The following is a 25,536-nucleotide window of genomic DNA, read 5'->3' on the forward strand; positions in this document are numbered from 1 at the left end:
TTAAGGGTTCATGAATGGGAATGGGATGGAAATGCTGGAGGTCAAAACGCAGGCAACAACATTCACATGCTTTCCTACACTGTAGTAAGGTGGCAAAAACCAAATGGAGAGGAAGTCTCAGGGGTGGAGCTGTCTTTCCTTCTGGCTGTGAAGCGGGTGCACTATGGGATGGAGTGCTCACCAGAACTTTCAGTGTGGTAGCCATTCTCCGAGGCCACCCTAGTGACCCCTTAATGACCCCTGGCTTCTGACATTCACTCTTGGGTGGTTCTGTCCATTGTACCAGGGCTGGTCTGTGTGACCAAAAGAATATGGCAGACATAATGATATGCCGCCTCTGAGATTAGAGTTTAAAAGACACCATGGCTTCCTTTTGCACTTGTAATCTCTCTGTCTCTGTCTCTGTCACATGCACTGGGCAAAGCCACCTTCCATGTCATGAGCAGCCCTGTGGAAAGGTCCACATGGCAAGGAACTGACACTTTTTTTTTATCCTATGAATTTATTCCTGCATGTAGGTAATAACAAGTTCATACAGTTATACACTATAGCATTGCTTTAATATCAAAAGATAGAAAACAATCCAGACAACTATCAATAGGGACTATTTAAATAAATTATAGCATATCTTTGTAATGGAATATGATACAGCCATAAAAAGTGAAGATACTCTTTATGTATATACTTTGAAAGCTCGCCAAGATATTTTGTTACGTGACAAAAATTAAGGTACAGCAAATTAAGTAACAACAGAAGAGAGAAAGAATACTTACACTAATATATATTTGCTTGTGTGTGTGTCATGTATACATATCCAGGAGGATATGTAAGAAATTGATAACATGCAGTACCTCGGTGGAGAGAAATAGGGTATCTGGGGGATAGAGTAGGAAAGATAATTTTTCTTTTTTTTTGCTTGTACCCCTTTTGTTCTTTATGGAAATGTACTACCAATCCAAATTAGCAAATAAAAACATTTTTAATAAGAGGAGTACTCTGACATGGAACTGACACTTTCTACAAAGATCGATATGAATGAGCTTGGAAGTGGATCTTCCAGCCTCATTCGAGTCTTTGGATGACTGTAGCCCCTTGCCAATGGTTTGACTGCAACCTCATGAGGGATGCTGAGCCAGAACCACCCAACTAAGCTGTTCCAACATTACTGACCCACAGGAACTATGTGGATAAAACCATGTATTTGTTGTTTTAAGCTGCTACCACTGAGCATCATTACCTCTGGGCCAACCCAACTCTGTACTTGTCTTCAGCTCAGGCGGTGCTTAGTTCAGGCTGAGCAGAACCAGGACATCTAACTGCAATGCTCTTCTTCCTGGTACCAAATTTGTACCGGCTCTTTCAAATTGAAGGCTGTCAAAACTCCTCCACCAAACAGTACCACTGAGTAAGTACTGTGCGAGCTCAAGTCTTCAGCCTGCTGATCAGACAAGACTTGCAGTCTTCCATGCGGTTTGTGAAAGCCACAGCTGGAAAAAAAATCTGCAAAGGAACCGCATCCCCTGCTCCACTCCGAGTCTCCACGGTAGTGGACATGAGAGCACAAGATGCCCATCCAGAGACATTTCAGTGGCTTCTGCAGTTCAGAGAATGGTCTGGATCAGGAATCATAAAGCCGCCCGCAGACATTATGGTGAAATCCTGTTGTAGGCAAAGCACTTAATGAACCCACTGTTTTCTCTTGGCCAAAGCTGAGAGATGATGATGTCCTCAGGGTGCCTGGACTATGTCAGGGCTTGTCAAACTGTTGGGAGGATAGCAAAGATCAAGTTGGGAAAGCCCAGTAGACCACAGCGGGGGAGGGAGAAGAGCAGTGGTTCAGTGTCATAGACACTCTGCTTTATGGCAGTTACTGTCTTCTAGCATTTTCTGCCTTGGCCAGTGGCAGGAGAACCCACTTGGTTTTCTAAAGCCATGGGACTGAATTGTTTTGTTCAGCCATCTGGTCTTGCAGAGGACCTCCTCCTGTTTGTTTGCCTCTTCTCCTTTCCTCCCTTCCCAGTGCACTTGCCTTGGTTTGGGCCTTTCTCACTTCTTGTCTGGATTATCATAGTCACCTTATATCTGGTGATCAGAGTTCTCTCTCCAAGATAAGTTTCCAAGAGTTATCTACCCAAAGACCTGCTAGTGTAATACCTCTGCTCAAAAACATTCAATGTCTGTCTCCTATAGGATGTAACCTAAACTCCAGAGCATTGAAGGGGGCAGAGTTCTAGTTCCATTACTGAAAAACTGAAATAGCCCAAAATAGGCTTTCCACACATAGTATAAAGAGCTTGGCTTGAATTCTATTTCCACCACTTATCAAGGTTTCTAAGGCTCAATTACCTCTTTGTGGAATGAGCTAATAAGGCTTGCCTGCTACAGAGTCTGGCATACAGTAGGCATGCCAAAAATGATTGCTGAATGAGAGTGTATATTCTTTATAAACATGTAATTATCTCTTGTGTGCGGTAGTAGGGTTGGAGAGAGAGAATTTATGTATTAAATTGCCCTTTCTTTTTTTTTTTTTTAAGATTTTATTTATTTATTTGAGAATGAGTGAGAGAGAACACTAGCAGGTGGAGGAGCAGAGGGAGAAACAGACACCCCGCTGGGAGCAGAGACTGATGGGGGGCTCGATCCCAGGACCTTGGGACCATGACCTGAGCCGAAGGCAGATGCCTAACTGACTGAGCCACGCAGGTGCCCCAAACTGCCCTCTCCCTTAACTATAACCATCTTCCTGTCAGTGTGTGTGTCACCAGTTACTGAACAATTTCTTATAGACCCTGACTCTATCTTTCCCTCCATGTTCAAGCACATACTCATTCTTCCAACTTGTCCTTGACTGATTTGCTTTCTCTTCATATGGTAGTATTTTCTTCTTTCTCCTTGTGAACTTTTTTTGGTCTCTTTGGTGTTTTTTTTTCCTCCTCCTCCCCCAGATGTATACTGAAATCCTTATGAAAAGGAAGCCTATCCTCCTGAATATTGGTCAGGCCTCTCCACCCTTCTCTTCTACAACATTAGTAAATACACTTTGTGCCCTGGTGACTTGATAGAAATATCCCAGATCCATCCCTGCAGGTCATTTTTTAGATATTTCTTCCTCGGCAAGGAAGTTTTCCACATCTTTTGTTGGTTGTGAGTCAAGAAAAATCCATTTGCAAAGCCTCGGGTGAATAGAACCTCTCCTCTGCTTCTAGAAACCCCAAGACCAAGAGCAGAGAAATTACGTGAAGACAGCCCCACCCAAGATAAATTTTATGTCTGCAAAATCATAGAAAGGAGAAGAAAATAAACTAATGTACGTAAGTAAGTTCCTGGGATAGAAGAAGTATTGACTCCACCTCCTACTTTATTACTCTCATACTTATGTCAGAAAATGTTTTTGGGTTGCAAACAATAAGACCAAATGTAGCTAACTCAAGGAAATGGGATTGAATTGACGAGATCTTGCCCAGGCACTATTCTGGAATGAATGTTCTCTAAACTTTTTTTTTTTTTCTCCTGGTTTTCTCCATTCTATCTTCAAAGTTCTGGGAGAAAGAATTTTGGTATTCCTAGCAGAGTCTAGTTTATGACAAATGCCCAACCTGTGGGTGTTATTAGGAGTGGCGAATGGAAGCTGGATGGTCAGAAGGTCAACATACGTGTGTTACAATGACATGTAAGAGCCTTCCCAGCCTGACCTCAATCTGTCCTCCTGCCCATATGTGCTCGGGTCTTTCTCACTCACACCTTTTTACCTCATAGGTCTTTTGTTACTTTATTCCTTCTGCTTGGTATCTCTTTCCCCATCCCTTACTTTAGATGTCCTATTCATCCTTCAAAACACAAATGTTGGGCACCTGGGTGGCTCAGTTGGTTAAGCGACTGCCTTCGGCTCAGGTCATGATCCAAGTCCCGGGATCGAGTCCCACATCGGGCTCCCAGCTCCATGGGGAGTCTGCTTCTCCCTCTGACCTTCTCCCCTCTCATGCTCTCTCTCTCTTTCTCTCAAATGAATAAATAAAAAATGTTAAAAAAAAAAACCACAAATGTTAGGGTGCCTGGGTGGCTCAGTTACTTAAGTGTTCATCTTCATCTTGGGTCATGATCTTAGGATCCTGGGATTGAGTCCTGCATCAGGCTCCCTGCTGAGCAGGGAGCCTGCTTCTCCCTCTGCTTGCCACTCCCCCTGCTTGTGCTCTCTGACAAATAAAGAAAATCTTTTAAAAAGCCCACAAATGCCGAAAAACAAAACCAAACCACAAATGTCATCCCAACATGACAAAAAGCTGAGAAATAACAAATGTTGGTGAGGACGTGAAGAAAAGGGAATCCATGTGACTGTTAGTGGGCATGTAAATTGGTGCAGCCAATGGACAGAAAACAGGATGGCATTTCCTCAAAAAATTAAAAATAGAACTACCATATGATCCAGCAATTCCACTTCTGGGTCTTTATCCAAAGAAAACAAAATGACCATCTCAAAAAGATACCTGTACCCTCATGTTCATTGCAGCCTTATTTATAAGAGGCAAGACATGGAAAAAACCTAAGTGGTCCATCAACAGATGAATGGATAAAGAAGATGCAGGGTATATATACAATGGAATATTGTTCAGCCATAAAACAAAGGACATCTTGCTGTTTGCTACAACATGGATGGACCTTGAAGGCATTATGCTAAGTGAAATAAACCAGACAGAAAAAGACAAATACTATATGATCTCACCTGTATGTAGAATCTGAAAAAACAAAACTGAACTCACGGATACAGAGAGGGTTGCCAAATGGGGAGGAGAGCAGGAAAAATGGGTGAAGATTGCCAAAATTTACAGACTCCCAGTTATCAGGTAAGTTAAGTCCTGGGGATGTAATGTGCAGCGTGGTGACTATACTAAAACATTTTTAAAAATTGTTTTTAATTTTTAAAAAGGGTCACCCAAGTTTTATAAGCTACTTCCTCACAAAACTAGGATGGATATATATATATATATATATGTGTGTGTGTGTGTGTGTATGTGTGTGTGTGTGTGTGTGTGTGTGTGTGTACACACACACACTATATATGTAAAATAAGGTATCCTTTGATAATTCCTTTCAAAGAAAGTCAAAATTTAAATAAAGACTATTACATTTTAGAAACCTCAAATGCTATCACATCCTAAGTACTTCTAGAAGAGTGGCTCTAAAGTTGGATGATGGTTCTCAAAATTTAGCGTGAATATGAATTATCTAAGAAACTCCTTAAAAATATATCTTCCAGGGGTATCTGGGTGGCACAGTTGGTTGAGCATCCGACTTTTTCCACTCAGGTCATGATCACAGTGTGGTGAGACTGAGCCCCAAGTCAGGCCTCACACTCAGCATGGAGTCTGCTTAAGACTCTCTCTACCTCTCCCTCTGCCCCTCCCCACCTCTCCTTCCCTCTCTCTTTAAAACAAATAAATAAATCTTTAAAAAAATACATCTTCCTGGGCCCCCCTCCCAGAGATTCTGGTTTAGAAGGTCCTGGGATGAGACCTTGGAATCTGCATTTATAACAAGTCTGCTTTGTTTCAGATGGTCTGTGCACAGTCAGGATGGTCTTTCCACAACCATAGCTCGATGGACACAGGACTAGAGCACTAACCTCTGGCTCCTTACCTGGAGATGAGTCTGACCTCAGGTACCTGCAGTCCTCAGGCCCCAGCACAGTAACTGGCACATAACTTGGTGTATTCCACTTCCTGAATGAATCCCTGCCTCTCAAACCATGATTGCAATTGCTAATCATCGAAAGAGACTCATAGAGCATAATATCCGAGGAAAGACTGCTCTAGAAATGAGAAGCACTGACCTAGTGCACGGAAAAAGCCACAGATAGGGCAGCCCTGCTCCTCACATGGGTGAGCTTCGCTGGCGCTAGAGACCGTTTCAGACCCTGCAGGGGAGGGTAGCTGTGATTGGGGGAGATCTGCAGAGACAAGAAGATGAAGTTTATCAGTAGAAATAACCACAGAACTGAAATACCAAATCCACAAAAAAGGGAGACAGAATTGACCATTTAAGGGGTGGCTTAGTCACCCGGGTGGCTCAGTCAGTTAAGCATCTGCCTTTGGCTCAGGTCATGATCCCAGGCTCCTGTGGCTCCCTGCTCAGGGGGAGTCCGCTTCTCCCTCTCCCTCTGCCTGCTACCCGCCCCTGCTTGTACTCTCTTCTCTCTCTGTCAATCTTTTAAAAAAATAAATAAAAATAAGCATTTTTAAAAAAGAAGATGATGACCATTTAAGGTCAGGAAGTAGAAAGATCCCCTGGCTTTCCTGAAGGCTTCAAAGGAGCCACTCAGGAAAAACAGCCCTGCCAGAGAGGCCAGGAGACACGCTCAGGCGGTGCGAACAGGCTGGGGGTCTGCCAGCCCCTGGGGCGGGCCTCTCCACCAAGCACAGGGGGTTTTTTTGTGAGGAAACAAGAACAGAGAATAATCCTGGCTGGCAGGGCACTCCCTGAGGAAGTCGGGAGGCTTGCCTGTTCGCCGCCCTCACTTCCCATATGCCGGTGTGTTTGTTGGCATCGAGCTCCTGTTAATTAAAGGAAGTGTGTGTGCCTTCGGCGCTGGTGCCCTGGCCCAAACATCATTCTTTCGAGGGGTCTCCAGCACAGTGCCGCCACCGGTAGAATCAATTAGGCTCCCTCCCAAAAGTCAGGCTGCTTTTCCAAGCCCGGAGGTGAAACGACTCCGCCTCCCGGCTTCCCCGCTGCTGCTTGGGGCTCACATGTCAGCCCCACGTTTCTCCCTATGGCCACGGCCTGGCAGCACCAGAGCCCGCTTTGGGGGGAAATCTGCCCAAATGAATAGAAAAATAACTCTCGGGGGCAATCCACCAGCCTGCAGATCCAGGGGTGACAGGGAATCCGCTTGTGTACAGGCTGGAGTCGTGTAACCAACCATCCCTACCACCCTGCTGTATTGTTTTAACTTTATTTGAGCTTGGCCTTATAAACAATATTTTATGAAGCCAGAGTAAGGGTGCCCGAAGCAGAGGTAAGCAGGCTTCCCTAGGAGTCAGTAAAAGTTACACCTGAGGTATAACAGTTTTCATTAAAATGCCACCAGGGAGCTTCCGACTGTCCGGCCGACCCTCCAAGAAAGAGCCAAGATGGCGGAACCTAGCAGCACCCGCCGGTGGGGGCCGCAGAACGACGGGCTGCGTTGGACAGGCTGCGTCAGACAGGTCCCGGATGTAGGGGGAGACAGGTCCCGGATGTAGGGGGGGGGGGAGGGGGAAGACCCTAATAAGCCGCAAGCGCTCAGACTTTTTTCAGTTCTTAAGCATCATCCTGGAGAAGGCTAGTGAGCAGTGAGTTGCCGGGTGGAGTCAAAGGCTCGCTGTTGGGAAGTTCATTAGGACCCAGCACTGTGGTAAATCCTGGGGCCCCATCTTCTTTCCTTTCTCCTTTCTCGTGGCCGCTGCTCTCAAAGTCACAAAGTGTGCTGACGTTCATAGAGTCATTAGAGAATATGTTCATGGATACACACACACACACACGTGTTAAATCTTAATCACTGCCTTACAATGAGATAGGGATGGTTATCACCAATTTACAGATGAGGGAATTAAGGCAGAGAAGGACAGTAGAGAGAGAATTCAATCTGTTTTTGGACTCCAAGCGCAGCGTTCTTTCTGCTAAACTACATCGTTTCGCTGGGCTTCCTGCTCTAATGAACTGATTTACATCAAGGGTTTTGGACTTGGCGTGCTTTGATTTCCAAGAGTATATGTCTTTTACAAGTGTGTTCCAAATTCCTCTCTTTTCTTCCTCCAGCAAACCTAACACAGACGAGATGGCTATTAACATTTAGGAATGGAATGACAGATGTCACCAAGGGATATTATAGAGAGGAGGTCACCCCTAAAATTTTGCCACATAAGCAGTTCCTTTGAGTAATTCCAAGCTTAAAGGCGAGGGTTCGGAATAATGTAGAAAAAAGCAGCCCTCAGGTAGTATTCAGCTCTGATGATGTTTTGTAATTGGCAAGATTTGACTCTTTCCTTTGATTGGTCTTTGCAGTCCCTGCTTTTTCAAAGTTAGCTAAGTGAAATGAGTAAGAATGTGAAAATATGAGAGAAGATGTGTTTTAAATCCCTATATCATGAGCAGTTGTCAAGGAAATGTAGAAACCGTGGGGCCTGAAGTCACAGACTGGAAATTCTTTCCAGTGGCATGATTCTGCATCTTGGAACTAGTCTGTGGGTAAATACGTGACAAGGCTCTCCACCCGAGGCTGGCTGAGATTCCTGGAAGTGAGGTATACCACAGAACTGTTCAAGCCACCGAGTCAGCTGGGACCATGTGCTCTTAGCCAGCAGAACTTGAGAACGTTTGAAGGAAAATACCCTGCTGCCCATCCTGGCTGAATCCCTTCCTCTCCTGGAGCCTGGGGGACCGGGCTCTGCTTAGCAGAAGAGTCTGAACCACCAACAGGCTGCTGTGAGGTTTGCCACTGTATAATGAGGTTGGGTGGGGTTCTTCTTGCCACCTAAGGAAACATAGTTTGGAAACTGGAGTCCTGTTTCCCAGCCCTGTTTCAAATGCAGCCATTGTGCCTGAGAGCTGAAATGAGGACCTGTTCGTGCTGGCATTGAGCACAATGATTTTGTTGACAGAGCTAAGCCTGATGCCCCCTGGCCTGGATACATTGCATTTGACCGCCAAGGAAGAGGAGGGAGAAAAGCACAGAGACCTTATCCAGCAGGTTCCTAGCATCTGACCAAAATCTTGGACTTTGGGTAGAGAGAGAGAGATGGAAACAGAATCCGTTAAAAAAGAGCATCTTTTGACAAATTGTTCTAAATCACAAAAAAACTCCCAGTATGGTGTCTCTTAGAGGAATTTGTTGTACATAATTCAGAGCCACATGGATTGAATTTCCCTTAAAATATACATCAGTTTGAAAATTAAAGGGGAAAGTGCCCAAGACAAGACATGTTTGAATTTCTGTCAAACTCAGAGCCCTTGGAAGGCAGCATGGAAGGCAGGATGTGGCTTTTTAGGACTTTGCCTGTCATCTACTGCTTCCATTTATGTCTGTGCCATGCTTGGGCCCATTCTCTTCCCTCCTTCTGGTAGGAATGTTCGATGTCCAATATCAGCTGCCATATTGTTTTCAGAGCTGGACTGAGACTGCCCTCAGAGTTTCAGAAGTCTCTGTACACTTAGCCCTGCCATTCTCAAGAGCCCTGGCCTCATGTCTCCCCCACTTTATCCAACACTGTAGAATGTCTGAGGAGAAGGATCATCGGAGACCATTAGCTCCAACTCTGTGCTGCAGAAGAGGAAACTGAGGCCCAGAAAGTGACTCATTTCCTTCAAAACCCCTGGGATGGTCTCTATGTCCCCTCACCAGTTTTTTTTTAAAGATTTATATATTTATTTATTTGAGAGAGAGAGAGAGGGAGGGAGCCTGTGTGCTCACACATGAGTGGGAGGAGGGGCAGAGGGAGAGAGTCTTAAGCAGACTCCACCTGGGGCTCTATCTCACAGCCCTGAGATCAGGACCTGAGCCAAAACCAAGAGTTCCATACTTAACCAACTGAGCCAGTCAGGTGTCTCTCTCCTCACCAAAATTTTAATTAGCTCTTCATTCACATCTCTCCTCCATAAATCTGTAATCTTTACTTCAGCTTCTCTGCCGTCACCACAGCATTCATCATGCCGTCCATCACAGACTCCTGGGCTTCCTTTCCTCTCCCACAGACCCATACCCCAACTCTTCTCCATCCCCCCCCCCCCCCCCCCCAGGCCCCCCCCTTTTTTCACTGCTGCTTCTTGTATACCATGTCTTCCTTCTGGAATCAGTTTCTTTTTTCTTTCTTTTTTTTTTTTTAACCTTGAAAATACCTTTATTTCATCTTCGATCGTAAATGGCAGTTTATCTGGGTATTGAATTTTAGGTTGACAGTGATTTTCCCTTAGCACCTTGAAGACATTTTCCTTTCTCTTCTGGTCTCTTTTGTTGCTATTGGGAAGGATCCTTGCTGTAAGTCTAATTATTGTCCCCTTGTAGACCATATGTCTCTCCTTTCTGTTGCTTTAAGATTTTAATCTCTATTGTTCTGCAGTTTAGTGTGGGTGTCTAGGTATGGATTTATTTTTATTTATCTTCCTTGCGATTCTTTCAACAGTTGTTTGAATCTTCTACCAACATGGGATAATTCCCATTATTATCAATAATAGCCACATATCTTATAGGTTTTTTTTCTGTGCTGTGTTCTACATGTCATCTCATTTAATTCTCACAACACAGTACTATAACCAGTCATTCTACAATTGGAAAAACTGGATCAGAAAGAGGTTAAATTTTTTGTCCACACTAAGACCGTAATTAGCAAGGCCATGTTTGGAGCTCTGATATTAGAATTTAAGTATTGTTTCTTCTTCTTCCTATGTACGTTGGCACTCTGAGATGTACGTTGGCTCTTTTCTTTCAAACTGTTTTTTACGTATCTAATCTCTTTGTCTCTGTCTGGAGCATTCTGGACTATTTCCTCAGATCCCTTTTCCATTTCACTAATTCTCTCTCCTGTGTATCTAATCTGTTATTTATTGTATCCCTGAACCTTTTAGTTTCTGTAACTATATTTTTCATTTCTAGAAGTTTCTACTGCCTCATTTAAGATCTTTCTTTTATTTTTAAAATAGTGTCTTGTACTGTTTGTAGACATATCCTTTGACTTTTAAGACCATTTAAAAATACTAGTTTCGTAGTCTCTATCCAATAATTTATTTATTATCTAAAGTTTTGAGGAGTTTAACCCCTACTGTTTATTTTGACTGCTGATTCTTATACATGCTAGATTGTTTCTCTCTGTTTTTATAATTTTTTATTGTAGGCAGGGCTTTATCTTTCCTTTAGGAATTCTCTGTGGCCTGCAGTGTTGAAGTTTAATTCCAGTAGTTTTTTATTTGCTTCTGCCAGGTATCTTAGGGGTATCATTGGCTAAAGACCAATTTTATGTTGATTTGTTGGCTTGGGGTTTCCTTCTGATTCAGGTAGTAAATATTTGGGCTCTAAACTTGCGCCAGGCACATGACTGGGGTTTTGATTTTTCATAGGGGACTGTTTTTTCCCATTTAGAGGCAGAGCAGAGATGAGCTTCCTTGATGTCCTTCTGGGTTGATGGGTTTTTTTGAGAGCATCTGAGCTTTATGTAGGGGACTGTCTAACTCTCACTTCACCCAGGCTTGAGGTATCATCCTGTCCTGCATGGGTGTGAACAGCTAAGCCCTTAGCCTTTGTTAGATCAGATCATCTGCCCTTGACCCCAGCAGCATAAATTCCAGAGTCTGCTGTTTGAGATATTTCTTTTCACTTCAGCACCTGGAGATTTCTTTTTCTACCTGTCCAGCTCATTCATGCTTTATCTGTTTATTTTAATTTTATTTTTTTAAAATTGTGGTAAAATACACATAACATAAAATTTACCATCTTAACCATTTTTAAACGTACCACCATTCAGTGGCATTAAGTACACTCACATCACTCAACCATCCCCATGGTCCATCCACAGAACTATTTTCATCTTGCAAAACTGAAATTCTGTACCCATTAGACAAGACAGCTCTTTATTCCTCCCCCACCAATCCCTGGCAACAACCATCCTACCATCTGTCTCTATGAATTTGTCTCACATAAATGAAATCATACAATATTTGTCCTCTTGTGACTGGCTTATTTTGTTTAACATATCTTCAAGGTTTATCCATGTTGTAGCATATGTTAGAATTTTCTTTCTTTCTTTCTTTCGAGAAAGAATGAGTGTGCTAGCAAGTGGGGTGGGTGGGGCAGAGGGAGAGGGAGAGAATCTTAAGCAGTCTTCACATTCAGTGTGGAGCCCAAAGCAAGGCTCTATCTCACTACCCTGAGATCGTGACCTGAGCCCAAATCAAGAGTCAGATGCTTAACCAACTGAACCACCCAGGGTCCCCATGAATTTCCTTCATTTTTAACACTGATTAATATTCCATTGTGTGCATATAGCATATTTTGCTTATCCATTCATCCATCAATGGACAGCTGGGTTGCCTCCACCTTTTGATTTTTGTGAATAGTGCTGCTAGGAACATGGGTGTGCAAATATCTCTTCAAGACCCTACTTTTAATTCTTTTGGGTACATACACAGAAGTGGAATTGCTGATCATATGGTAATTCTGTTTTTAATTTTTTGAGGAGCTGTCATAGTTTCCCACAGTGGCTTTACCAATTTTTCCACACCCCTGCCAACACGTGTTATTTCCTGTTATGTTTTTGTTTTTATGTTATGTTTTTGTTTTTGTTTTTACAGCAGCCATCCTATGTGGCCTTCCGATACAGACATCCTAATGGGTGTGGTATCTCATTGTGGTTTTGGTTTGTATTTCTCTAATAACTAGTTGAGCATCTTTTCATGGGCTTATTGACCATTTGCATATCTTCTTTGGAGAAATGTCTATTGAAGCCTTCTGTGCATTTTTAAATCCAGTCGTTGTGGTGTTGTCATATATTTAAAGAGTTTTATTTTATAAGACATTTCTGAATGCTTATATGGGAAGATTCTATGCTGTCCTATGGTTATTTTGCTGTATCAGAAAGTCTCCAAGATTCCCTTTCTGATGCCTTTCACAGTGCCCTCTGCAATTTCCAGTTCCACAGCCAAGAAATCTCTCTTTTCTAGAATGTGCCTTCTCTGCTTCCTTGTCCTAATTGGCTTGACTTTGCCCTATTGATACCACTGTCCCTAAAACCCTCAAGTGAAGGACACAATACTCCCTTCCCACCATTTCAAAACACACAGGCTTCTTGGATTCAGGGGTAGAGCTGAGCATTTTTTAAAGATACTTAATAATGTCTTGGGGTGCCTGGGTGGCTCAGTCGGTTACGTATCTGACTTCTACTAAAGTCATGATCTCAGGGTCTTGGGATCGAGCCCTGCATTGGGCTCTGCACTCAGCGGGGAGTCTGCTTGTTGCTCTGCCCCTCTGCCTGCTCATGCTTTCTCTCTCAAATAAATAAAATCTTTAAAATAAATAAATAAATAAATACTTCTAGTCTTTCTCCCTACTCCAGCTTCTGTATACCTTTCGGTGTCCACTAGGCACGCATTAACCATGGGAGCCTCGGCCTCTGGGTGGGGATAGAAACCCAACTTTGGTGATGGAGATATGGGACTTCAAAATTTCGTTTCCCTGATCACCATGGCTCCTAATCATTCTGCACTTTAATCTTCTCACCAACAAAAAAAAGATGGGGTAAGAAGCGTATCTTAAGAGGTGGCCATAAGAATTAAATGAAGTAGTGCACTTCAGATGCCTCAACAGTTCCTAGGGCCCGTGGGCACTTAGGGAGTTTATTTCAATTCACTTCCACTCTACCTTTAGCAATCACGTGGCTCCCAGTTGATGTTTATTCTCACCCAGAACAACTCTCTCCTCTTGTGCTGTGGAACTCGGTGACCCTATCTTCATAACCAGTTGTATAAGCTTTCTGTGGCTGCTGTAACAAATTCTCACCAAACTGGTGGCTTGGAACAACAGAAATTTATCTTCTCAACATTCTAGAGGCCAGAAGTCCAAAATCAGTGTCACTTTGTGTTGGCAAAGCCACATTTCCCTCCCTCTAGGGGCTGTAGGGGAGAAAGCTTGCCTTTTCCAGCTTTCTTTTAAAGGCTCAGATCCCTTCTTATATCTGCCTCTGTTCCTGGCCCACCCCCACAAGGTATACAGTTAGTTAGACCATTTTTCTGGCCAGAAGACGACTGGTAAGGCATGTACCTATTGAGGCCATCTGCTTGGGTTCAAATTAAGAATGACTGCTTTTGAAGCCTACAGACTCCATCTTGAGGAGGGCCCATCATCCTGTGATAATGACATACAACAACCCTGATACAAACCCCAGTTCAATTCTTTGGTCTTTTCATTGACTCAGAAACCTTATCCCTTCTGCCAGCTTCCCTATTCCTTTCATCTTGCAAGGTGGAGCTGAAGCCAGCTCTAGCACTTGGTGCGGAGGGAAGGAAAGAATCACACAGAGAATGATCCTCCTGTCTCAGATGGGCTTGGGTTTTCTGCTGGGCAAACCTGAGAAAGCTCTGGCTGGCCTCACCTAGACCCAGGGAGGTCAGTTTAAGCCAGAAGGTGGGTTCCCAGATCCTCAGTCAGAACCAGTAATGAAACAAAGAACTGTCCTATTTGTCTCTTTTGCAGCCCACACCCTCTACTCTGCGTTTATATATGTATATTCTGTCTCCCACGCTATTTCTCATTCCCTAATTTCCTGACCCTTCAATTTCTTTCTATGATTTCGTATTCACTGCTTGGATCAGACGCTTAATACTATTGCTCTAGTACTAATACTAATACTCAGTGTTTTCTTTTGTACCAAGTAATCTTTTTTTTCCTGGTCCAGCTAACCCTACCTTGGCCAATACCCCTGCCAGAAGTCACCTATTGTTGACATAGGGATCTGGACATTGCCAGCCTTCTATAGCCAGTACCTCCTGGGTAGCTTCCCCAAGATGTCTTCTAGGCATTATCCTCCCCTCCCCTCCCCCACCCCGCCAAAAAACTGCCCTCCATCCTATATTCTTTCTCTTTGTTAATAATGTCATTAATGATTCAGTTATTCAAGCCAGAAACCAGAGAGCCATCCTAGACCCATCTTTTCATTTATTCTCACTTTCAGTTTCTTATTAATACTCCCTCCCAAAGTCTTTCAAATCTATCCCTCCTCTTCTCTCTTCACTCTCCTACCTTAGTTCAGGCTCATAACAATGAGCCTTTACCTAGACTTCCTTACTGGTCTTTTTTTTTTTTTTTTAAAGATTTTATTTATTTATTTGACAGAGAGAAATCACAAGTAAGCAGAGAGGCAGACAGAGAGAGAGGAGGAAGCAGGCTCCCCGCTGAGCAGAAAGCCCGATGTGGGGCTCGAACCCAGGACCTGGGATCATGACCCGAGCCGAAGGCAGCGGCTTAACCCACTGAGCCACCCAGGCGCCCCCTTACTGGTCTTTTGACTTTAGTCTTGACTCATCCCATCCTAATGCATCTTCCACAATGCCACCATTTGGTGACTTGACCCTGTCTGCTTCCCAACTTAAAATGCACCCCAATTACTGCAGAACACAGTCCAAAATCCTTAGCATGGTAGAAAAGATCCTTCGTGTTCTGATAGGTGCTTTGCTCTCCTGCCTTATTTCTTACCATTTCCTCCTGAGCACACACAACTTCCTGCAGCTTGTGCCCCAAACCTGCCACATGATTTTATCTTCCCTTTTTGTATATTTCCTTTGCCTTGAATTCTCTTTCCAACCTCAGCCACCTCTCGTGTCAGGCAAACTTCCATGACTCATTTAAAATATCGATCAAGGGGTACCTGGGTGGCTCAGTTGGTTAAGCATCTGCCTTCAGCTCAGGTCATGATCTCAGGGTCCTGGGCTCAGCGGGGAATCTTCTTCTCCCTCTCCCTCTGCTGCTCACCCAGCTTGCGCTCTCTCATCACCTCTCTCTCTGTGTCAAATAAATAAATAAATAATCTTTTAAAAAAAAGAATATTTTTAAAAAATCAATCAAATATCATCTCCTAATCGACATCAAACTAGTATCATTCATCTTTTGGTGGGAAGAAAGTTATAGTGATTACTCACATTCTTTGTCACATATTTTGTTTGAATCTTCTTGAAACAATGTATTACTCTCATAATTTTTTTAAGATGATTTTTTTCACCTTCTCTTGGAAAACTTCACTGCCTTTCCCCTCTATATAATTCATTATGCCCTCTGATTATCTTTCAAGACATATATTCATATATTACTTTTATAAATGATTCTTAAAAACTGCTTTTTATTATTGTTTATATCTGTCTTCTTAGGCAAACTATAAGCAATTTAAAGACAGAAATTTTGTCTTATCCACCTTAATACCTCCAGCACAGCATAATACCTAGTACGTAGGAAGGGCCCCCAAAATGTTAGCGGAAAAGAAATAAATTGCCCAAGTTCACTTAATTGATTAGTGGTAGAGTCTAGATTAAAATCTTGGTCTCTAAATTTCCACTCCACTGTTTTTCCCATTTTGCTATATCTTTGTCCATGGCAAAGTGTGATCACACAGTCACATGGAGTCTTTTTTTTTTTTTCATTATTTTTATTTTATTTGACACAGAGAAAGAGATCACAAGTAGGCGGAGCGGGGGTGGGGGGGGAAGCAGGCTCCCCACTGAGCAGAGAGCCCAATGTGGGGCTTGATCCCGGGACCGCGAGACCATGACCCGAGCCAACGGCAGAGGCTTAACCCATTGAGCCACCCAGGCGCCCCAGTCACATGGAGTCTTAGCGAGGCAGCATGTATGGAGGAAAGAGCACTCTCCTCATTTGTTAAATGGAAGTATTATCTGCTTGTCTGCTCAATCTTTATGAGTACCGAATGTGTCAATGTGAACACTCTTGGTAAAATAAGAAGTTGCTTATTAAAAAAAAGGGATTATTATAAACTTTTAGTTCACTACAGCTTTCATCTTTAGCAAATGGATTATAAATTAGAACAAATGTTTCCATATTATTTGAAAGCAATCAAAAGAGAACTTATCCATTATTCTCTAATCTTCAAGGACAACAAGTCAGGGATGAGAAGCTTTCAGCGCAGTCAGGAGACAGTCCCTTTCTGGGTTTGTGCACTGTTTTTGTACATATATTTTGCTGGTAATACCTCTCGTCCATCTCTTGAAGATGGTCCACTATTCACTTTACCTAGGTGTATAACTCTGATCCTGAAAGATGGTTTTACATGTAGGAAGTAGCACCACACATTGCCCTGCTGACTGTGGATTTCCAAAGTCCCTGACGACCTAAGATACTCCACTCTTGAAACAACAGAAGCCTCTACATATGGGATGTTCTGAAAACAGACCTTAGAAATTAAAAGTAATATTGATAAAAGAGATGAAAGATTTAATAAAAGAGTTGGAAGTGAGAGATGAAATCACCAAGGAAGTAAAACCAAAGAACAAAGAATTGGAAAATAGAAGAGAAAAAAATGAGAAAATTACAAGACAAATCCTTGGGATTCAATGTCTGAACAAGAGGTCTAAAAAGAGAGAGCTGGAAATGCAAATCAAAACCACAGTGAGACATCACCTCACCCTTGTCAGAATGTCTAATATCAGAAAGACAAAAAATGGAGGTGCCTGGGTGGCTCAGTTAAGTGTCCAAACCTTGATCTCAGCTCAGGTCTCAATTTCATGGTTGTGAGATCAAGTGCTGCATTAGGCTCCAAGCTAGGCATGGAGCCTACTTTAAAAAAAAGGAAAAAGACAAGAAATGACAAGTGTTGGAGAGGATGTGGAGAAAAGGGAAACAGTGCACGCTGTCACCGGGAACATCAACTGAGGCAACCACTATGAAAACCAGTATGGGGATTCCTCAAAAATTAAACATAGAAATACCATATGATCCAGCAATTTCACTTCTGGGTATTTATCTAAAAGAAATGAAATCACTATCTCAAAAAGATATCTGCACTCCTGTATTCATTGCAACATTGTGTACAACAGCCAAGGCTAAGTGTCCGTAGATGGGCAAATAGATATAGATATGGTGTGCACATACAATGGAATATTTTTCAGCCATGGGAAAGAAGGAAATCCCCCCATTTGGGACAACATGGTTGGACCCTGAGGGCAGTATGCTAAGTGAGATAAGTCAGTCAGGGAAAGAAAAATACTCTATGATCTCACTTACCTGTGGAATCTAAAGAGATAGATGGTTATCAGAGGTGGGAGTGGGGGATGGGCAAAATGGCTGAAGGGAGTCAAATGGTAGAGACTTCCAGTTATAAGATACACAAATCCTGGGGCGCCTGGGTGGCTCAGTGGGTTAACGCCTCTGCCTTCAGCTCAGGTCATGGTCTCAGTCCTGGGATCGAGCCCCGCATCGGGCTCCATGCTCAGCCTGCTTCCCCACCGCCCCTCTCTGCCTGCCTCTTTGCCTACTTGTGATCTCTGTCTGTCAAATAAATAAGTAAAATCCTTAAAAAAAAAAAAAAGATACACAAATCCTGGGGATGTAATGGATAGCATGGGGACTGTACCAAAAAATTTTAAATGAGAGAGTGAAAAGAATAGTGGAAGGATGAAATTTTTAATGAAATAATTCCATTTCTCAGACTCTGGGGCTTGCCTTTCTTTCTTTCTTTCTTTTTTTTAAGATTTTATTTATTTATTTGACAGACAGAGATCATAAGTAGGCAGAGAGGCAGGCAGAGAGAGGGGGAAGCAGGCTCCCCGGTGAGCAGAGAGCCTGATGCAGGGCTCAATCTCAGGACCTTGGGATCATGACCTGAGCCCAAGGCAGAGGCTTTAACCCACTGAGCCACCCAGGTGCCCCTGGGTCTTGCCTTTCTTGATTAAAAGGGCTCACTGAGTACTTGGCACAGTGGATGAAGAAAATAAAGCTACACCAAGTACATTTTCATGAAATTTCAGAGTGTTGGGATTGAGGAGAGGATCCAACAAGCTTTCCAGGAGAGAAAGAGAGAGAAAAAATTTCATGCAAATTATCAAGTATCAAAATGGCATTGAATTTCTCAATAGCAACCAGAAAGTTAGAAGACAACGGAGCAATGCCTTCCACATTCCAAGGGAAAATTATTTCCAGCCTAAAATTCTATCTCCAGCCAGACTCCAGGAGAGACTAATGAATTTTCAGATGGTTAAGGTCTCAAAAGCTTTGCTTCTATATACTCTTCCCCAGAAGCTCCTGGTGGATAGACTCCATAAAAATAAGGAAGAAAACCAAAAAAGATGACAATAAAGACAATAGATCCAACACAAGAGGAGGGGTAATCCCTGGGCTGAAGGTGAGGAGGGTCACCTTGAAGCTATTTGACGGAGTGGCAGTCTAGATTGGAGGTCCCAGGGCAGCAGGAATGATTTCCTCAAAACATTTTACTGACTGGGAAGAGAGCAATTTGGGGAGAATGTGGGGTTGAGTTATATAGGTAAGTACATAGAAAAATTAAGCAAACAGAGAAGATAATCAGAATGTGAATATTGATACAACCAAATTATAACAGTATTGGGGATGATGTGGGGGGCTGGGCAGTGTGAGCTTTTGAGGTATGGAAACAAGTGGTATAAAAGAGTTAAATCCCATTTTCCATGGTGGGAAGTCAAGAAATGATCAATGCTGGAAAATGAAGCAGCGGCAACATAATCATGTAATTTAGAAATATGAGGGTCAGGGTCCCTGGGTGGCTCAGTCACTAAGTGGCTGCCTTCAGCTCAGGTCATGATCCCAGGGTCCTGGGATTGAGCCCTGAGTAGGGGCTCCCTGCCTAGCAGTAAGCCTGCTTCTCCCTGTCCCACTTCCCGGAGGTGCTTGTGTTCCCTCTCTCACTGTCTCTCTCTGTGTCAAATAAATAAATAAAATCTTTTTTAAAAAGGAAGAAAGAAAAAGAAATATGAGGGTAAATATCAGATGAATCAGCTCAGATAGTTGAATTTTATTATTTCTGGGAAGTCGGAAATAAGGGAAGTGAAGCTTGGGGAGGAGGCAGCTGCTGTTTGCTTTGGGGTGGTTTTAAATACGCCTTGTAGGATGACCCCCTCAGACCTCTGTCAGCAGCTCACACTGGGTCACTTGGCTTCCTCACAAGCCCCCTACTTGGGCCATCATCCAAGACATTTTTATTTAACTGGTCTGGAGTGATGTCTAGGTTTCAAGATTTTAAAACATTTTTCTCCAGATGAGTCTAAACTTCAGACATGTTTGAGAAGGTATCCGTATAACTTTGATAGAAATTAAGACTAACTGTAAAAGAGATTAATATATAAATAAACCTAGGATTGTTCTGGGTACACTATCCTTAAATAGTAATACTTCCAGTAGGACTTGGGAAAAGTTCCAGAGAAGGGTGGCCTGAGATGCTCAAGGCAGGCCTTGCTCAAAACCTCCAGCATCTGAATTTCTTACCAGTCCGGAAAGCACACGGTATTGTCAATCTGAAATTCTTTAGCAGAAGAGAGCCTTTCTTGGAGGGGCATGGCTAAGGCAGAATACCTGGGAGATGCCAGAGGATGAACTTTACATGGAGGTGTGAATGGCATGCATCTGATCCTTCCTCGGAAGGGTCAAAGGGCAGAGGTCATGAGAGTAATGAGAGCCTGAGATGGAGAGGGGAGGAGAATGGAGAGGGGGGAGGGGAAGAAAGAGGAGACCAAGACAAAGCAGTCAAACTTCAACGACTTTTTATCTACTTCCAAGCAGCCTCTCCTTCTGCTCTCTTAAGAAACCCTTTAAGAAGCCAATTTGAGCCTGCGCATTAATTAGCGGCCCTGGCTGTGGCTTTCAGAAGGGAGGATCTCTGTTCGCTGTTCTCTTTTCTGGTCCCTGGGTCAAGGAGAGCTGTGTTCCAGCCCCTGGAAGGGGGCAGCTGCCCGCCGCTGAGGGTCACCTTAGAAGAATGGCCTTATTATCCCCGCAGTCATCACTATCTTCCCGGACACATCTACAGGTGTACCCTTTCTGAGGGTGCCCCTCGAAGGTTTCTTTTTACCTCTGCTCTTGGCCGCGTATGGACATAGGAGCCTGCCTGTTATTCACCATGTGGTGTATTGTTACCCTCTTTGATTTGCTGCTGTTCGAACCAGATGCTGTCTGTCTTGTAGCATTTAATCCCTTGAAAGGTTGAAGGATGCAATTTATGTGAATGATGGCTCTTTATAAGAAGGCAAAGTCATATTGTACTTCATGCTTATCTTGAACAGATTTCCCTGTCTCCACTCCCACCCTAACGAAGAGATTAATGAATCAAGAAGTACCTTTTGGTGGCTTTAAACTGCCGGTCTCCTGGGAAATGCCAGCACATTCTAGTGATCACTAGGCTTTGGTCACACTGAGACACCTCAACCATATCCTGCATCATAAATCTAGGGGAGTGCGAAGCCTCTGTGTAGAGAAATCGTGCTCTTGTGGCATTTTAAATTTCTCTATAGGAACAGACATGGGCCAGAGAGGTGGCTTTTAAAATAAATTTCTTTGTATCTAATCATTTATGTATTTTGAATCATTTCCCCCTCACTGACTTCTATTCAGATTTTCAGATATATTGGGTATAGGCAGACATAATAAAATCACCCTTCAAGTTACTCAATTAGCATTTTTAAAACCTACAAGATGGGACCTCTGGGTGGCTCAGTCATTTAAGCGTCTGCCTTTGGCTCAGGTCATAATCCCAGGGTCCTGGGATCAAGCCCCACGTCAGGCTCCCTGCTCAGTAGGAAGCCTGCTTCGTCCTCTCCCACTTCCCCTGCTTGTGTTCCCTCTCTCACTGTGTCTCTCTCTGTCAAATAAATAAATAAAAATTTTTTTTTCTAAAAACCTACAAGAAAAAAAAAAAATCCCACTCAGATGAATGAATCATAGATACCCAGCTTATAGCCTGCCTCCCATAGGGGTGAAACCCTCATATCAACCAGAGACAATTGCTTTTATTGACTCCTAGATGCTACAATTAAAAGTACATTGCATCCTCTGAAACCTGAGACATTATACTCTACAGACATGAGATCATTTTAAATAATCAACATCAGAAAAAAAACAGCTTATACAAACAAGCCTAATAGGTGGGGAAAAAGGTACTTAAAACAGTGCCTAGCTTATAGGAAACAATCAACATTATCACTGGTATATTATTTTAACACACGACCCTGACATAAGATTGGCCATAGTCCTTTGTCCAGGAAAATGTTGGATTGCGGCTCTGCCCTCCATCTCCACTACGCGGGCCTGGACCCCATGCAGGTTCTGAGGAGACATGACTCCTGATTTGGTTAGAGAGAGAAGACATTGCCTAAAAAGAAGGAACAATCCAGTCCGGGGGTTGGGGGGGGTGCGGGGGCGATGGGGACGGTACTGGAAGAGCCTGAGATGTTTCCTGCTCAGTCCTGAAGGAGAGTAGGTGTTCGTGCAGCAGATGGGCCCAAGGGAGGGTTTTTCCAGGCAAAGGGAGTAGGTCTCGCCTAGGCATGCAGGGAGATTGTGGAAAGGGTGTTTTTCAGGGAAGCAGGACCCATGATGAACCTAGAGGTCTGAAGTGCTCCTTGAAGGAGTCTGGACTTGATTCAGTGGAGCTGCAAGAGGGTGTTCAGCAGAGGCTGTGTTTGCAGGTGTAAGCATGTGAGTGGACTGGGTTAAATCACCAGAATCATTGAGGCTCTCTGGAGATTAAAGGCCAATTCAGGGAAGAACTAGAGATTAGGTGAAAAGGCTGAATAACAGAATCGAGATCAAAAGGAACCCAATAATCTAAGGACTGGGCAGATGGCAAAGATCAGGAAGGAAGAAGGTAAGAATGGGGGAACTCTTCCAGGAAGGGAGGGATAGGTGGGAGAGGGGTAGAACATGGGAACTGCTGAATGCTACAGAAGAGATAGAGCAGTTCTCACATGCCGTTTACTTGGTCCCACAGATTCCCTGGGCTGAGTGGGGAAGGAGAGAGCAAGCCTGGCAAAAATGCAGACCCCTGAGCCCTGCCCCAGGCCAGAGAATTGGCATGTGCTACCCACTTTGTAGATGACTCTTAGGCATACTAAAGTTTGAGGACCCGTGTGTTCCTCATTGGAACTGGCTGGGCTCCACGCACCCTCTCCCGTGGCCCGTGTGTGGTCTTCATCATGATGAGGTCTCACTCCAGTGGGGCATAGCTTTGTGCTCTTCTGAAAATGGCCATGTCTGGGCAGTAAGTAAAGCCTAGGCTACTCTCTTTACTCTCTTTCTTAGAGAGCCAAGAGCAAACCGGCAGGAGCTGGGTTCCAGCCATCGCACCATTCTTTACTGCTGTGTGGCCAGAAACAAACTGCTTGACTTCTCTGAGCTTCCAGCTGATAACTTTTCAAAAGAAGACAATGGAATCTGCCCCAGCTCCCTCACCCAGCTGTCTTGGCTGTTGGCGGTCTGTTTGTCTGGAAGGTGTCTCGAGGAGGGAAAGATTGGCATATGAGCTGGTGGAGAGCCAGAGAGGCAGTGAGGCAAGACACTCCCAAGTGAGGAGAGCGCTTGATGACACGAGATATTCATAGAGGGACTTTAAACATGCAGTAACAGTACAGAATAGGCACAAGGAGATTCCCTAGGGTCTTGGAAAAGGTCTATATTCTTGATTTAGACAACAGTTGTTTGATAAATATAGATATAAATATAAATAAATGCTTAGGATTTGCATATTTCATTGTATGCAAATTATACCTCCATTAAACACACACACACACACACAAAACAAGAAGATAAAAACATCCGAGCAGAGTGGTTGGCTGTTTTCATCTGAGGCGTGGCAGCAGGCAACGCCACAGGGAAAAGCCTGCGGCCCACCGAGCGTCCAGGGCCAGAGCCCCCTTCTCCCAACCTTCAGTCATTTCTAGTCCCTTTGAACTTGCTGCTCTCAATACATTTTGGGAAAGTTTTTGGCTTTTTGAGACAAATAGGATGACCTGAACTGGAGGGAGGGGATACTCAGAACTACAGCTGAAGTAATAATGAAAAACACAGCCATGAGTTAACTAGTGGAAGAACAAATGCCCTGGAACATTCTGGCAGAGGGGCCTAGAATTCTGGAAAGTCGCTCATGAAACGTTTATCGGTTCACTGATTCGTGCCTTCCGCAAGGAGGTTTCTACAGTGAAGTTTCTGAACACGGACGTGCCACCAGCCTAGTGCCCGAGGCTGTTTATAGCGCCCTGATTTGCACTTGACAATGAATGTCATTTCCCCTTGGCTCCCCGAACAGTGCTCTCTGTTCAGAGAGGGGGTTCTGTCCACGAGGTTGCCTGGCCATGTCTTGGTGTCCTTAGCTACCCACAGAAAAACACATCTTTTCTCTCGAAGCCACATGACCTCCTCTGCTGGACAGAACAGTTACCTAAGAGTTTACAGGACAAACATTACAAACCGCCTCCCTGAGGGGGTGTTAGAATCGTCACTGGTCCAGGCAGGAAGCTTGGAATCCAAGCAGCCACCCTTCCTGCAGAGAACCCTGGGGACTGAGACCAGGCCCACGCTCATCTCCGGAGGCCAGAACCCTGTGGAGGGAGAAAGAAGGGGGGGAGGGGTGCGGGGGGACGGTTAGGGGAGGAATCCAGCTCTTTTCAGAAGACAGGAACACAGAGAAAATGATCCCACTGCTGCTCCTCCTGGGAGCCGCTGTAGGGGTAATTTCAAATTCTCCTTTATGGCTGCTATAATTAAGACAATAACTCAAAAGTTTTTCGAAAGGCAGCCAACATGAAAAGTCAAGGACCTTAGCCATCCAAATGTGGCTCCTCCCATGTGTTCTGAAAAAGGGAACTTTTCAAATAAAGCAACAGGAGAGATGCTGGATGCGAAGGCTGAAGGAGTGGGGGACCCGGGGTGGATTTGCGGGGTGGCACCAAGCCAGTCATGGCCCCACCACGAACATCATTCCACCCCTGTCCCTCTGAGCAATAGCTCTCCTTTAAGTTTGCTGAGAGACACTGACACCCCTCTGTCCCTCTGGGACCTCTCAGAGTCCAGGGGCTTCTTCTGGTTCACAAAGGGCTCCTACCTTTCTCTGACCGGTCAGAGGGCTTAGCTCCTCCTTTATTACCGGAATGTGAATCCCATAATCACTTTGCTCCCGCTGTCGAGTTGGCTGACCCCTGTGAAGCGGTGGTTTTCATCAGAGAAATACTGTGAGCTGCCTTGGTATTCAGAAGGACGTGCTGCCAAAACCAAGGGGAGAAAGTTGTTCAGGGACAGTTCACTGATAGAAAACTGTCTGGGCCTCAGGGGAACAACAGACAAGTTCATGGTCTCCCTCCTGAGGAACGGCCAGCAATAGAGGCTGCAGGCATGTTCCCATGTAGTTCCAATGACTCTCGTGCTTTCCTCCTCATGCAGCCCCAACCGGTTCTAATTCTGGAGCTCAACCAATGCTTTCAGCTGCTTTACCCGCTATACACACAGCACAACTACGTGCACACACACATACACACACACATACTCTCTCTCTCATGCCTTCCAGCCCTGGCAGCCTGTCCGGAGTTGCACAAAACGTCTTTACGTGGCAGCAACCAGATTTTATGGAGATTAACCCCAAGTTGACAGCATGATGCCTGGTGTGTTTACATAGATGCTCCTGTAGAAATTTCGGGTCACCTGATTGCAATAAAGATAGGTGGCAGGGCTCTCGTGAAATCTTCTGCTTTCTGTTATGACTTAGTAATGCAGTCCGAGGGCTGCTTTAAAGTCTTTGGGATAGGACTGGTGCCAAAGTGCCCAGTTCTTTCATTCGTCCATGGAGTTGGCTGCTTGCAAAACATGTCTAAAATTATCCCTAATTCCAAGTCCTCTCTACACAATCAACCTCTCCAATATAATAATTCCAAAACCTTTCTTGATTCCTGCTTTTAATAAAGTACATTTACAGAGGATATGAATTCCAGATTTGATTTCAGACTCTGGGGATGTATATTCCTCTTCTGGAACTTGTATATCCGGTCTTGGGATACCAAAAA

The sequence above is a fragment of the Enhydra lutris genome, unplaced genomic scaffold, assembly GCF_002288905.1.
Source record: "Enhydra lutris kenyoni isolate GAN:26980312 unplaced genomic scaffold, ASM228890v2 scaffoldscaffold11, whole genome shotgun sequence".
Classification (NCBI taxonomy): Eukaryota; Metazoa; Chordata; class Mammalia; order Carnivora; family Mustelidae; genus Enhydra; species Enhydra lutris.